The sequence below is a fragment of the Perca fluviatilis genome, chromosome 8 (assembly GCF_010015445.1).
Source record: "Perca fluviatilis chromosome 8, GENO_Pfluv_1.0, whole genome shotgun sequence".
NCBI classification, from domain to species: domain Eukaryota; kingdom Metazoa; phylum Chordata; class Actinopteri; order Perciformes; family Percidae; genus Perca; species Perca fluviatilis.
This window is the reverse complement of record NC_053119.1, coordinates 17999300-18014790: the sequence shown is the minus strand read 5'-3', so window position 1 is coordinate 18014790 and position 15491 is coordinate 17999300. Positions and strand designations below refer to the sequence as shown.

General features: G+C 38.7%; 1 protein-coding gene across 5 annotated transcripts in view; it reads left to right on the top strand.

The window, feature by feature from the left end:
- Positions 1-8260: 8260 nt before the first annotated feature.
- megf11 (multiple EGF-like-domains 11) overlaps positions 8261-15491 on the top strand; it is a 74326-nt gene continuing 67095 nt past the window's right edge. For all 5 annotated transcript variants that reach the window (XM_039809895.1, XM_039809894.1, XM_039809893.1 and 2 more), the window contains exon 1: positions 8261-8486. The gene's annotated coding sequence lies outside the window, so the exon portion shown is untranslated. The remainder of the gene's footprint in view (positions 8487-15491) is intronic.

Below are 15491 nucleotides of genomic sequence, written 5' to 3'. Positions count from 1 at the left end.
ATCCAGGCTTGTAACCAGCTTTGCTGTTAGAGCCCCTAGACTCTGAAACACTCTACCTACTGAAATCAGACACGCCACATCATTAGCATCTTTTAAATCCCTTCTTAAAACTTTCTTTTATAGGAAAGCTTTTATTAATATTTAGTACACTGTTGGGTTTTATCATCCCTCCCTGCCTTGCCCATTTAATATATGTCTGTGTACATTTACAGGTATGTGTGTATGTGTATGTGCATATATGTATGTGTATATATGTATATATGTACCTCTTTTATTTTTATTTTACTTCATTGTTGTTGGCTGTGTTGTTTGCCTAAAAGTTTGAAAGTTAAACTTGCTTTATTATTGGTCCACTTTACATTTTTATCTATGTATGTGTTGATTGACTTGGTATGTAAGTTATCAGTTAAAAAAAGTGTGTGTGTTGCAACAAAAATGGTTGCTTTCGATTTTAAAATAACCTGTCTTCACAGCATAGTTAAAGCATGGACAGAATAAATTGATTATACACCGAGATAAGTGATGTAGCCTATGCAAATTTCTACTAAATATAACAAGTGTTGTGGCAAACAACAAAGACTAGTGGGAGGAGGAGTACCTGTCAAAGGCTTGTGAATTGTGAATTTGGCATTTCCTCTTCTCATATTGAAGTACTTAAATTTTAAGTAAACACTCCCACATTTAGCCCAACCCAATCTACATACTGCAGTAGGTGCAATTGGTTATTGGCTGGTCAATTCCCATGATAGGAGAAGTTGTGTTAAAATTTGCTGAAAAGTTTGCAATTTGTTTGCATTTTGTTTGAATTCGTTTATAACGTGGCTTGAATGTAGTGTTTTGTTGCCTGGTAATTGTATTGTTGTGCTGGTTTAATTTGTAACCATGAGTTAAGTGACTGTTATGTTTGATAAGAAGAGCTGGAGTATTGCAGCATTAGACTTTGAGCAGTAATAGGCTTCCTTCAGCTATTAATCTGCGGTTGGAACTTCATTAGCCCAAGTGATGCAAGATCAAGGCTTTAGAGGGGCCCTATTTTGCATGGGGCCCTGGGGCTGACCCAAGCACATACTATCTCACTATAAATGTGGTTATGTTATTATAACTTTAAACCGTGAGTTGTAATAAAGAAAAAGTATGTCTGTTATACTAGGCAAGGAAGGTTTCTTGCATTATTAAGAAGTAATTTATTTGTTTTAACTTAAATATGAAGTTAAACTAGTAATTAAAAGTTAAATACTAAATAACACTTTACAAAACTAGAACACTGTAGTTACATCACCCTCATTAACTTTAATTTCTAGTTAAAAAGCAGTCTTCAAGTTGAGTGAACTCGTTTCAAGGTTAATAATTATTTCAAGTTAAACTACCATGAATTATTACAGTGTGTGTTTTTAGTAACATTGTGCTTGTTAAGTTTAAGTAATGCTCCTTAAAACATGAGTACACCTAACTAAAGACAATGGTATGTACAGTTAGTTGATTAAATGTAAAATGTATGTTTTTAACAAAAGAGCAGTTTCCTTGTTACAATTAAGATATGGTTGTTTTCTTACGTTCGTTCTCATAATAACTTCTTAACTACCTTCGTGAGTTGAATAGCATACAATGATTTTTGTTACAAGCTTGAGGAAATGTAGTATTGAATGTTTTACTTTCTAAATGTATTATACTATGGGGTGAACAAACTATCTTTTTTTTCTCTTTTCAGTTCTTTTTTAGAAACCCTGATTTTTGGTTTTATTTGCTGTTTCTCTTTGCTGTTTGCACTTTGTAACCTTGTTAAGAAAAGTGCTATAGTTTATTATTATTATTATTATTATTATTATTATTATTATTATTATTATTATTATTATAATTATAAAGGGGTTATGGACGTATAACCACTTTATACAAATCTTATAAGGAGATTTTGCTGTCTCAAGTGCTACCTGCCAGACTCCCTGTTTGAGCTCATTGATCCTTGCTACAGATGACTCATTATCAATACATGCATAATTTTTGCTGCAGTCGATCCAGCTCGCCATAATGTTTTCCTAGACATGTTTAAGTACAAGTTATTATAAATTATAATATTCCATATTTTCTCATTTACTTCAACTGGTAATCATGCAGATGCAGAGTCTTATTTACCCAGGTTTTGAGATACATGATGATGATACTGTTTCTGAGATTTCTTCTCCACCCCAAACACAGGGGTGTATGCAGTGGCGGCGCCAGAGATGTTCTTTTGCTGGTGCTTTGGGGTTGCTGGACGTTTCAGTGAGGGTGCTCTGAAATTTTGAGTTTCCCTTGACACAAATAGGCTAACATTACACACACTCGCGCAGATGCCCACCCACCTCGGTTTACTAAACGAGCGAACGAGAGAGATTGATTTAAAGTTGCCGATACAACAGCACCATAGAACTCTGATTAGCCCACCAAACATATTTCAAATACCAGCCAACAAGCCGGGTTCAAAGAATCATTATTGCAGCTCTCATACAGTGGCTCAGAAGAATAATGCAGCAGGCCACATAAAAACACACGCGCATGTATCCTCACACAGTTTTCACACTTGCACGTATGGTCAAAATACTGTAGTCATATCTGTAGTGACTTAATATATCTAAATAAGCCACTGAGGGCGAACACGTTTTCTGGGCTAAAAATAAACCGATGTCCAGTACGCTGTATAACTTTAGATTCGGCGATCCATTTATTTACATTTCTGTAAAACACATGTTCACTGTAATGCTCTTCTACGAGAAAGACATAAGAGTAAAGTTCTTGCATGGACCCCTATCAGCTGACTCATCCACTGTGGCCTGGCTGTGTCCCCTGGTCTAATGTCATTTAAAGCAGGGTGACGTTAAGCATCCTCAACAGCAATCACGGCGGTGGTCAGATCACCTTCCTCCGGCTGCTTTTCTTCGTCCCGGTTGGTGACAAGTTCACCATATATCTCAGTCTCATTTACAGGTTTTGATAAAGTCTCCACACCTTGACGTTTAGGGAGTACAAAACTATCCATTGCTGGCGTTAGACTCACTTCTCTAATCCTAACGTCTCCAAATATTGAGCTCTTCTTCTTCTTTGTGAATACGTTACTGCGGAAGTAAGGTCAAAAGTTCAATGTGTGCTGCACCCTTTGGCCGAATACGATCACCTGTTTTTAGCCTAAAAATAATCTGTTTTATTAATGTATTTATTCATTTTTCAAATATAAATTATACTATTTACACATTAACGATTTATTTATTTATTTATAAATCAACCACAGCAATTTCTTGGGGGTGCTAAGGGGGTGCTATGGCAAACCTAGGGGTAGCTACAGCACCCCCTAGCCCCTGGCGCCGCCGCTGGGTGTTTGTAATTTAATTTGTGGTGATCTATACATTGGAAAATTACACTTAAAGTCCTCAAAGGTGAGCTTGTTGTTAATTCAGTTGGAGTTCCACTCAACTTCAACCTGATCTTACCTAATCAGCCACAATAACTGAAAACGTGTGGGTGTTTTGGGCTACTATTCATCTAGATTTTGTTAAAGCTCCCCTCCACTCAAAAATGTGTTTTGCTTTTTGTTACTTCACTTGAATGTTTTAGCTGTACTGTGCAGAATGATGTACAGCAGTGGTTCCCAACCTGGGGTCCGGGCATCAGGGGGGCGGCAAAGATCACATGTTAAACAAATTATGATAAGTCAAGTCAAGTCAAGTCAATTTATTTGTATAGCACATTTAAACGAACTGTTGACCCAAAGTGCTTTACAGGTAAAACAGGGAAGGCAGAGACAATATGCCTTAAAAATACATAATCGCATGTGCGAGGCACCATGATAATACACTAGAATATATAATGTATACAAAAGTCTGTATGAAAACTATATATTTTGTTGTATCCTCGTTTTTCCTGCCGCCACGGCATCACTATTTTATGAATGAAACATGGCGGAGAAACGTAACACTCAGCTTTTCTTAGACATGAGTAGTGGGGGCGCCAAGGAAAAAAGGTTGGGAACCACTGATGTACAGTATGTTTAGAGTTTGTTTCCATACTCATCTACTGAAGGGGGAAGGTTAATCTGTGCGCACCTTTAAAGGAACACGCAGACTTATTGGGACTTTAGCTTATTCACCGTATCCCCCAGAGTTAGATAAGTCCATACGTACCCTTCTCATGTCGGTGCGTGTCATAACTCTGTCTGACGCACCCACCACTAGCCTAGTTTAGCACCGATCCTGGAGGTAGGCTCCACCTAGCCTACTGCTCCCAATAAGTGACAAAATAACGCCAACATTTTCCTATTTACGTTTTGTTATTTGTATAGTCACAGCGTGTACAAATAACAAGGTCACATGAGACGCAGCCAACTTCTAACGTATAGCTACTGGGAACTATATTCTCAGACGGCGAAGCACTGCTACTTGGGTGGAGTGATTAGCGCAACACCTAAAAAGCATCATTGTTACTCTCTGCTCCTCACCACGGGGCTTCTTAGGTGCTGCGAGCAAATCACTCCGCCCAAGTAGCAGAAGTTGCAGTGCTTCGCCTTCTGAGAATATAGTTCCCAGTTTGTATACGGTTAGAAGATGGCTTTGTCTCATGGGACCTTGTTATTTGTACACGCTGTGACTATACAAATCACAACATGTAAATAGGAAAATGTTGCCGTTATTTTGTCACTTATTGGGAGCAGTAGGCTAGGTGGAGTCGATTACCTCCAGGATCTGGGCTAAACTAGGCTAGCGGTGGATGCGTCAGACTGAGTTACGACACGCACGGAGATGAGAAGGGTACGTATGGACTTATCTAACTCTGGGGGATATGGTGAATAAGCTAAAGTCCCAATAAGTCGGCGTGTTCCTTTAATCCTCATTTAAGATGAGTATGTACGAGCATGATTTTGTGACATTGTTTGGAAGCGAATCATGGTCTACTATGCAACTTACACAAGTGTGATTTGGAAAAGTGAAACCTCCAGTGCACAAACTGTACACTAAGAATACATTTTTCAGTGGAAACATCTTGTGTCCATCAGTTAAACTTTTTATATGAATAATAGAGATTCTGGATTTATCAATGAGGGAGAAGGAGCAGATGTCATTTAAAGATCTTTTAACAAAGTAATTGATTCTTTTTTGTGTGGAAAAACCTATCAGACTCACATTATTATTGAAGTAGATTATTTTTTTAACATCTTAACATGTCTGGAAGGGATCTTTAAAAAATTCAGCAGCAACATTTCTTTGCAGTCAGTGTCCTTGATTCTGTGGATAATCCACAGACCTCGCTGTCAAGAGATGTTATGAGGACGATGTCTTTGTTAGAAGTAGTTACAATAAAAAGTTGACTGTGAGGTCTGTGGATTATCCAGAGATGATGCTCCAGAATGTCATTTTTAAAAACTGTGAACGCCACAAATAAATTGACATTTATCTCCACTATAAAATAGTGGCAGCAGACATCTCAGAGACAGATATCTCACAAAACCTGGGCAAATAAAAAAAATTAAATTTAAAACTATTTATTGTACTGTGTGTAGCTGATGCGGACGTATATCTTTATGGCTGTATACATAATGCGTACTGTATGTTAGTTGATCAACCGTAGCTGTAAATTGAACGTTTGTGAATGCTAGTCTTTTTCTCTTGTGCACAGGATAAATTCATATGTTAATCTGTCTTTAAACCCCTCCTTGAATTACTGTCTCCTGATTATGTGAAATGAAATAATGCATCATTTGTAATTTGGACTGACCCTTTAACCGTCACAAAGGTTACCAACTTGCAGCTCCAGAGTTTGAGTCCAACGCTATTGACTCACCAGACATTGCTGTGCCATGAGGAGGCAGCAGATGAGACATAAAAGGAACAAGCTGATGCACTGATCGAGGACAAGCAGCAGTGCTGGAAAACCAGAATACGCTATGTCTTGTTTGATGCTGTGGATTTGTTGCCTCATCCACCACTACTTTGTTTGGGGAGTCAGGGATTTGTGGTAAGGGATTACAGCAGGCCACAAAGGCAGCTTCTGAAGCAACCGATAACAGCAGCCAGTTGCTTCAGCTGAGAAGAGAGGCCAACAGTTGGGGTCCCAAAGATGCAAATGTTTGTGCAATGACTAAGACAGAAATGTTGCCACAGGATGGGACCGCTAGGAGAAGTGGATACTGTGTTGCACTGTTTAACATGAAAATGCATACTATTTCTTTTTCATTCAGTGGTTGAATCTCATTTTGAGTGTTCAAGATTCCCTCCTCGATTGGTTCAATTCAATTCTATTTTATTTATAGTATCAAGTTATCTCAAGACACTTTACAGATAGAGTAGGTCATATTGGTCCATTCAATATTGTACACAGAATATAATGTACATAATTGTTTCCTTCACCTTAAGCGTCCTCCCCGTGCTCAGGATGGAGTCAACTCAGGTGCAGTGGAAAGCAGACTTCTTAAATTAATTTCCCCAAAATTCTGTGTATTGTGTGTTTTCTTGACTAATGGCTTGCAAAGGTGGAGGCAAATCTTTAAAAAGGATAACAGTAATAAACTATGCATGAAAAGGATCAAAAGAAAACAAAGGAGAAACCAAGGAGGGAAAATACAAATAACTTTAGGAGAGAATTTTTTTCAAAACATAATTTGTTTGCAGATCCTTGAGTGTTGGAAGGAATTTTCATATTTCATACAAAGCATGTCCCTTAGCCAGCGGCAATGGGAAGGTGGAGCTGTGCCCTTCTGTTTGGGTAAGATAACTCAGCGAGCTAATACGGAAGCAAAGGCAACTGTGTCTTCTCTTACTTATGGACACATGTAGTTTATCTGGAGCCGCGCCAAAGACGGCACACAGAGGACTGACTGCATGCCACGCAAACACATTTCTGATAAAGTGCAAAAAACACAAGTCCTACACTCAGCTGCATTGAGACAGTAAAAGTACTTAGAAATAATTGAGACATAAACACAGACACACACAGACACACACACACACACACACACACACACACACACACACACACACACACACACACACACACACACACACACACACACACACACACACACACACACACACACACACACACACACAGGTTATTCAGTTATAGCCTATGTTCCTGCAGTTGTCACGAGCCTTTATGGCATATTGGACATGAATCTAACATAAACGATCAATCACAGAGCCCTTATCAATATTCCTCATTCTGAGTCTTGAACATCATTAGTAGATGAATATTGTGGGGTTCACCGCTGTCTTCATGTACCATGTCATGTTCTCATGCTGTTCTAATTGCAATGTAGATGTATTGGAAGATTAGGTAATCTAGGTAAAATCTTATATTGACCCTTGGAATGTATATTTCTTTTAGAGCGAAATGTGCAAAATATTTGTTGTTGTTATTTTAGGGATTTGGGATGTTTGACATTACGCGTCATCACTGAGAAACATCTGAAAAAATAGGACAGAGGGTCTAATGCTTCTTTGTTAGCTGGAAAAGAAATAGGTTGTGAAAACCTTTTGATACAGTCAAGTGGTGCAGCAGAGTTTTTTTTGTTGAGGCCAATAGCAAGATTTGAGTGGCTTCAGAGGTATTAATTGGTGGTGCAGATGACTACAGATCTATTCGTTGTTAAGAGCCATGCTGGACGTGTGCTGTTCTTAGATCCTGAGCATTAATACATTAAGCTGTGGACAATATTTGTTCCATTCCCTGTTGTGTCATGTTTTACTTCTCAGTTATCTTGTCATATGTTTTGTGTAACCTGCGGATTACTAATACACATTTGGTGCTCTAGAGAGTGTTTACAGCAGCAGGACAGTGTATGTGGGTTGACTCAAAACAAACTAAAGTGCCCGTGATTATTGTAATGAAGGAACATGTCACACAGTGCAACAGTGTGTCTCACTGATGTGTTTTGTGTAGTTTCTGCTCTGTGACACAGAGGAATTAAGCAGTATTTCAAGCTTTGGATACTTGTTAATAGGATCAGTTGACATTAAAACCAGACGACTATCTTCGCATTTTTAAAGTGTCCTACAGGTTGGTAAACCTAACCTGTTAAACGTTAATTGAGTACAAGTTGTTATAGGAATAGTGTGTGTGTGTGTGTGTGTGTGTGTGTGTGTGTGTGTGTGTGTGTGTGTGTAGGGGTGTGATGGGTGTGATGGGTGGGTGGGTGGCTGGTGGTGGTGTGGGGGGGGGGAGCATCATCAGCATCAGCGCCCACGACGTCACCAGAGTTTAAAGTGGGCCGCGCTTTACCCAGTGAAGTAGAGGAGAGAGAAGAGGGATGAAGCAGCGGCGGCTCCTCTTACAACACCTGACTTCTGCTCGTCGCCGTGTATTGAACAGTGCTGGTTTAAACTCCAGAAACTACCTGCTTCAACCTACCTGCATTTTGAGTTTCTCACTAGGCTAATTGAACATGGGAGACCGTGTTGCACCGTGGACCCTCTGAATTCTGTTTTGTCGAGGGCGATAACTTTGAATTTCAAGTCTCCCGAAGGGTGAGTTCAAACGCATTTCCCAGAAAGCCGAACAATAAGGGCTTTGATTTAATCGGCAGAGGAGGCTAATGATGCTGCAGCATGCATGTCGCCACCATCGACAGTAGCCTATCTGTGGTTAAAAACATATTCGCAGATGTTTGTTAAAAGAGATAAATAGCTTTTATTACAATATTTTTGTTTGTGTCGTTGAAGCGGGCTCGCAGTAACTTGGGGCGCAGTCGTTTGGCATTTGGAAAGCGCTGCTGTTGGCTGGTTGATGTGACAAATTGTGCTTTCTATTTAATTAGGCTATTGGCGAGTCTATCCCATTGAAATGTGCGTGCTATGCCAAAGAGAAGGGCTGTATCATCCCGGAGAGTTTTATAATTCTGCAGACATGTAGGCTAGCCTATTGTTGTTGTTTTTTGCACGGCTCGGAGCCTGCATGTTCTGCCAGGAAAAATATTAGTTTGAAAAAACTGAGATTTAAAAGCCGATTGTTGTAATGCACTGAATGCTAATGAAGTGCGTTACAGTAGGATGCATAAGCAGTTGGTTCAATAAAAGTTATTTATGTAATTATTTATGGGAACGTTTTTTTCTGTTTCTGATAAGTTTGGTGAGTGATTATTATATTGCATTTCTTGGTTAACATTAAATTATTACATTTGACAGTACGATTGGTTTAAGTGAAGCCTGTGTGACGCCAATTTCACAATGTCTTTCTCTGTCCAAGACTAATTTTTCGATAAGGGTTTAAGATCATTTTGTGTCCTTCAAAGTCAATGATAAGAAGTGAATCTAGCAGCTGTGATGAAAATGTTGATTCATTTTAGATTGAAGACCATGTGTGGTGTGTTATGTCATTTTTGAGCCACTAGATGACAACAGAGTGCAAGCTAAAGCAGCTGATTAAACTTGCATTAGTCTATTAGTCAATGAGCAGATCTGCACCATGGTTCAATAATGGAATCATTAGCCTGCTGCTGTTGATAGCTTTTTCATGGAAAAAAAATAAACAAACCAAAAGATGGCTTTTGTAAAAAGCAATTCTATTTATTAAATCACCTGCAGATACAGTACATTAGGTGCACACATACACACACCAAGCAACTGGAGCCCTACAGTAGATACTATTTTGCTCTGTTGGAGCTGCATACATTGTAGCCCACACTCTGCATGGGTTCCCCGCATTATAGCAATTTGTCATAAAGTAATTTATCATAAATGTACCTTGGCAATACAGCAATGCAGGTTTTGTTTTGACCCTGATACTGACACATTTTGGCTATACAAGATACACATAAGATTTCAAAAATTCTGATTTGCTTTCATGCCTTTATTTCTTTTATGTCTGTGGGTCTTTAATCACTTCCCAATTTTAACATTCTTTTTCCTCTTATAACTAAACAAACATGCACAAATACATAATTCACATCATGCAAACTCGTGTTTAACTTACAATTACTGTTTGCCTTTCGTATTAAGAAGTTAGATGAGCTGTTTCACAGTCAAAACTATTTCAAATTCACCAAAGCAACAAACAGACAGTTGTGATTTCAAAATAACAGGAAATGCTGTCAAAAAAGTTGACTAAATCCACATATTCCTTTTTTTTATTATTATTATTATATATATTGCATTGCTGTCCTCTGAAAACTGTATCTCCAAAATGTCAACTTTCCCTGAGCATAAATGGCCGCCTTGTTTTCTGCTTTGTGACAATGGCAATTTTCAGCCAACTCAATGGGTTTTTAAATTGTTTATTTATCATAAGAAAAAGGATTTGTTTTTTAATCCATCACTTTATCTGATCAATTCTAAATCACCAAATTTGGAGATGCATGGACAGCATTATCTGGTCAATGACCTTAGTAAGTAATTTTATTCCCTTATCATGCACATTTACACAACGTTTTGACACAGCAAAGGACCGTAGGTCGGATTCGAACCCAGGCCGCCGCAAAGGACTCACTGGCTACATGGGGTGCACGCTCTACTGGGTGAGCTAGAGGTCGCCCCTACTATAGTATCATTTGTAATATTTATTTGTATGTGTGGCACATTTATGTGGTCGAAAAGACATAGTTTTTTTTATCAGACCCACATCCAGTAGTTTCAGTCTGTTGGTGGATGGCATGCACTTGCTGAAGAGCTGTTACATGTTCAGTGAGTTTTAAAGTTATTTTCCCCTCTAATAAAGTGTCTTTTCATCAAACTTGTGATCTGTAGGTTGTTGTATACTATCTGATGGTCCGGGATGATTTGGGTTGGTTCAAACTGTGATTTCATACAAGTTTTTCCTGCGATGAGAGGTCATGCTGCCAGAAAACAAATTGATACTCAGTTCAGCCTCAGCAGCCTTAGCTCTCAGTAGAGCCAAGGACGACATTTGCCTCTGAGATGCCGTGAAATCTGACGTTATTTAATGAGAAGTGAGCGGACACATCTTTGTCTCATTTTCTGAGCTCTTCTAAAGCGACAGAGCCTTCAAGGGCACCTAAGTGGCTTGTGCATTTGGTAGATTTTTTGTGTGTGTGCACTTTACAGTCTAGTAAACCCTTTCAACTGGAAATCCCGATGTTTGGCTCAATCAATATGTTTAATTAGTGCTGATTAATGAACGAGTGTGGCTGTGAAAGGCAACAGCTTTTTCACTTCACAAGGACACATTCTATTGGCAAACAGAGAAATTGCTCTCCATAGTACGAATTAGATTTTACACAATAAAAGCCATTCACATTGTAGATTAGACACATAAAAGAATATATGAGAGCTGTGTGGAAATACACTTTACATTTCTATTGGCAGGACACACTATTTAATTCTTTAAATACCTAATTAATGTATTTAACACTTGATCAGCCGCTGGTTTGCACCCATGCAAGCTCAATAATCTCTCAATCATAAGCAGATATGCTGAGAAATAATTTTACCCACAGGCCAGATATGTTGTTATTTGTCAGTCTCCAGCAGACATCGAGATATGCAGTATATACTGTGTGCTGTAGGAAAATGAGTGGGTTAGGTCCAGTTCACAAGGGCAATTCAGAGAGTTATAAACTTGACACTGATTTTTATGATCTAGTGGGTGAACCTCAGTATCCTGAAATATTTCAAGGCATCGTTTCTTCCAGAGTTTGTTGTTTTGAACACTGTTCTCTGTCAAAGCCCCTCAAAAGTAGCAGCTCCAATGACCTTTATTCTGCAAATGAAGCTGTTTTTGCTTCGTGCTGACTGATAGATCTTTATTATTTCAGCAAAAGTGCACTGAGCATTGAGCAAATACCCTGGAGCCATAGAAACTACATTTACAAAAGTTAATTAAATATATGGAGTCATAACCTGGACTTTGCTTTACTTTTGAAAGCTGTGACATTTACATTTTGCACATCTGAAAAACATAAAAACAAATATAAAAAAGCATTCACTCACATCTTATCTCTTATATATATATGTAAACATATTTATGCTGCGGCCTATACACACTGTTTAATTGACTGTAAAAGCAGACATAAGCCTGTTTTTAAGTCCTTTTTGTCATGCATTTTCTTTTGGTGCGAGTCTGGACTGTAAAGAAAAATCATGCTTGTGCATGATTTGCATCACAAAAGAAGTTAAATAAGTGCAAAGTGATGCTAAATGGTTAAAACAGCATAGCTAGCTGGCATTGAAAAATAAGAAGAAATCTGCAATTTAGATTAACTTTCAATTCTATGTTCGCTGTCCCAAAGGTCTGACCATGTCTGCATCTGATTACACTTGCTTGCATGCATTTAATTAATAATTTGACAATGCACGGCATTGATGTCGGTCAGCCAGCACTCTGCAGGGGAATAGATTGCCTGAGCCTGATATCCAGTCCCGGCTTCTTAGTGAGGCGCAGAAACGATGAGCTCAGGCAGATTTCAGATACAGGAGCACCAGTGTGGAGCTCCGTTAATCCCCCCTCCCTCAGGTGCAGCCACTCCTGGGGAGGAACGCCACAGACTACAGCTCCCCACCGATGCATGGCCGCACTCTGATTAATGCACTCATCAGTTCTTTTCTTGTTTGTTTTAATGACAAGCATGTCCCCTGTGGGAATCTGGTGACTTTTTGCAAATACTGCTGATGCATCTGCTTACACCTGCCACTTTTTTTTTCTTGTCTCGTGAAAGGACCGTTACCATAAAGCCTGAGTCTTTTGACATGACTAGGTTGTCAGTGGAAGTGCAGAAAAACAACACGACACATTTTCCACTGGAGATACAGGAAATACATGAGCTGAGGAAATGAGCAGTGATAAGATCTCAGCGTGTTGGGATGTGTTGTGCTTTGTTGATAAGGCTATTATTCATCATTATGCCTGAGACAGCAAAAATCCGCTCCTCCATCTCAGACATATGCTTTGTACGCATGGTTTACTTGCAGTTAAGTTGTGCTGGCTTTTAATTACTGTTAACAATTATTTCCTCACTTATTTAGACTATAGAAACCAAAGAAATTCAATCTAATCTTTTATTTTAAGAACTGAGGTTGTTGAGCGGAAGAATTGAAATATGGTCCTCTCAGAAACATACTCAAATTGAATATTTAATGTTAATTTGACAGCATCAAAAAGATACTGAGAGGCACTAAAGAGTGTTTTTAAAATGTTGAAAACATCTGTTAAAATGGATTTGATTCATTATAAAAGCCATAAAATAAAAATACCATACCATAAAAATGGTATGTAGTAGATGATTCATAACTGGGATCAAAGAGCGAGGCCATTTTTAATACTTGATAAATGAGACAAATCCCAACAATACCCATTCTTAAGAGGTTAAACAAACTCAAATATTCCCCAGTAGTGTGGGTGTGAACTTTGCATATGTACCAAATGTTTTGAAACTCAAATTGTTTCCTTATTATCAAACAATATTTAATCAGAAATCAGTCATGTACAGTACATAGGAAAGAAAGATCCAGTAAAGGTACAATGAATTTGCTTGAATGAGTTTTATACTGGTCTTAAAGAAATATGTAATTAGCATGAAAGCTGACCTGAGCATGAACTCTTGAAGCCACCAGATTGTTACGTAGGTGTTTCAATAAGTACCCTGGTGAGTCCTGTACTGTATGTCTGAGTAGACTAGCTGACATGATAATTATTATTCACATTTCATATTATACAGTAATTCTGCAACATGATCGATGATGGATGATCATCATCCTGACAAATGCAGACATAGAAGAGTTGTGGTCATGCCACATTTGGCTGCGTATATTTGATTGATGATTAAAAGTGGACAAATGATTCACTGTGCTCAACTGTCCATTAATAGTGTGATGCCTATTAGAGTGTGATACCTTGCCTCTGGCACCTTTCAGAAAGGGACTTCATCATCTGTGTGCACTTCTGGCCTCCTCTGTATCTGATTCAGAAACAGAGATGCTTGCTTGCATACACTCAGCTCTATTACCACGTTGCATGGATACCTGACATATAACATATTACTGCCACATCTCAGCCACATGCTGTGCTACTCCTGTTTAATAAATGTTACAGATGCATCTTCTCCCGGCCTGTCCGATCACTTCTAGCAAGCAAACTCTGGCCCATTTCCCAGTCTATTGATGGATCTTTGTGCGAGTGAGGCGCTTTGAGCCCTATAACATAAAGCCCCTGCGCTTATTCAGCACCCAGGTACCTCGCTTTTGATCAATGGCCAACAGTCAGGACAGTGAATGGAGCACAGATTGAACTACATCTGGGATTCGGATGCTGAATAACTGCCCACTCAACAGGGGCGGCTTATGAATAATACACCAGGCAGCCAAGTGTCCCAGGTCGCACTCTGACCTGCCCAGAGAGCATGAGGTCAGGGCACAAATGCTTGGCACCAACACAGCAGTTCTGCCTGCTCCGGCCACATGGGAGAATGGAAAGAATAATGGCTGAAAAGGTAGCAAGTACAGTTGTGAGGAGATGTAGCAAATCTTATAGCAGTTATCATTTTGGTTAGGTTTGCATAGACTTTTAGGAGTATTTTTATATACAGCACAATGCTGTGTAGGTTGAGATGTCAGAGAAAACTGTGATCAAACACTCTGAGAGCCTCAGACTGCATTACATTCAATTTATTTTGTATGTTGGATTGCATGGTGATATTTATACTATTGTGATATATCACACAATTACATTGTAGTTTTTTTTTACGCTACAGAGAAATAGAGATACAGGAAGAGTTTTAACAATGTGATCCTATTGAAGAAGATGATTTATATAGAACATATTTCAGTGCATTGTTTCTTCAGCCCAGTGGTTATATTCTGTATCCTAATGATTGTACAAGCAGATTCCTAATGCCTCTGACTTTAGATTCATGTGTATTCTCAATATCAGTTACATTTTGGCTTCATTTGAGTCTGTTAGTCGGTGATGAATATAGGCATCTTCTTTGTGTATTCATCAGGCAGGCTGAACGGAGCGCGAAGCACTCCTCTCTTTTGTTCATTTTTTAAAATGCATTCAGTCTAAGTACTGTAGGCGTGTTTTGCTCAAGGGGATTCAAGGACATTTAAAAGGGTATGGTGGCAAAAATTTGGCATACATGTTTAATGCAAATCCGGTTGATGGAGCTCTCATTTCATGAAAATGAGATCACCTGGTTGCACGACAGCCGGGTTTAACGTGCTGCAGAAGCATATTTCCAGATTTAATAATCATGATGGTAAATCATTCCTCTTTTCAGTCATTGACTAGTGATCCAGAAGGTTAATGTGCTACACTAGCAGAGGAAGCAAACTATTGATCTAGAGAGGAATGTGGGAGCTTTTAGTCATTAATATTCTATTCTTATTGGTTATTTTTAGAAAAGCAATTCCACTCAAATATACACAGATTCTTCTTGTGAGAGATGCCACATCATCTTTAATTTCTCTGTATTAGCAGTGGAGTTTGGTCTGCATTTCATTGATTGTTATAATACCAAACTACAGTACATCAGTGATGTAACATGAACTCCAGTACTGTACCCAAATACAATTTGGAGGTAC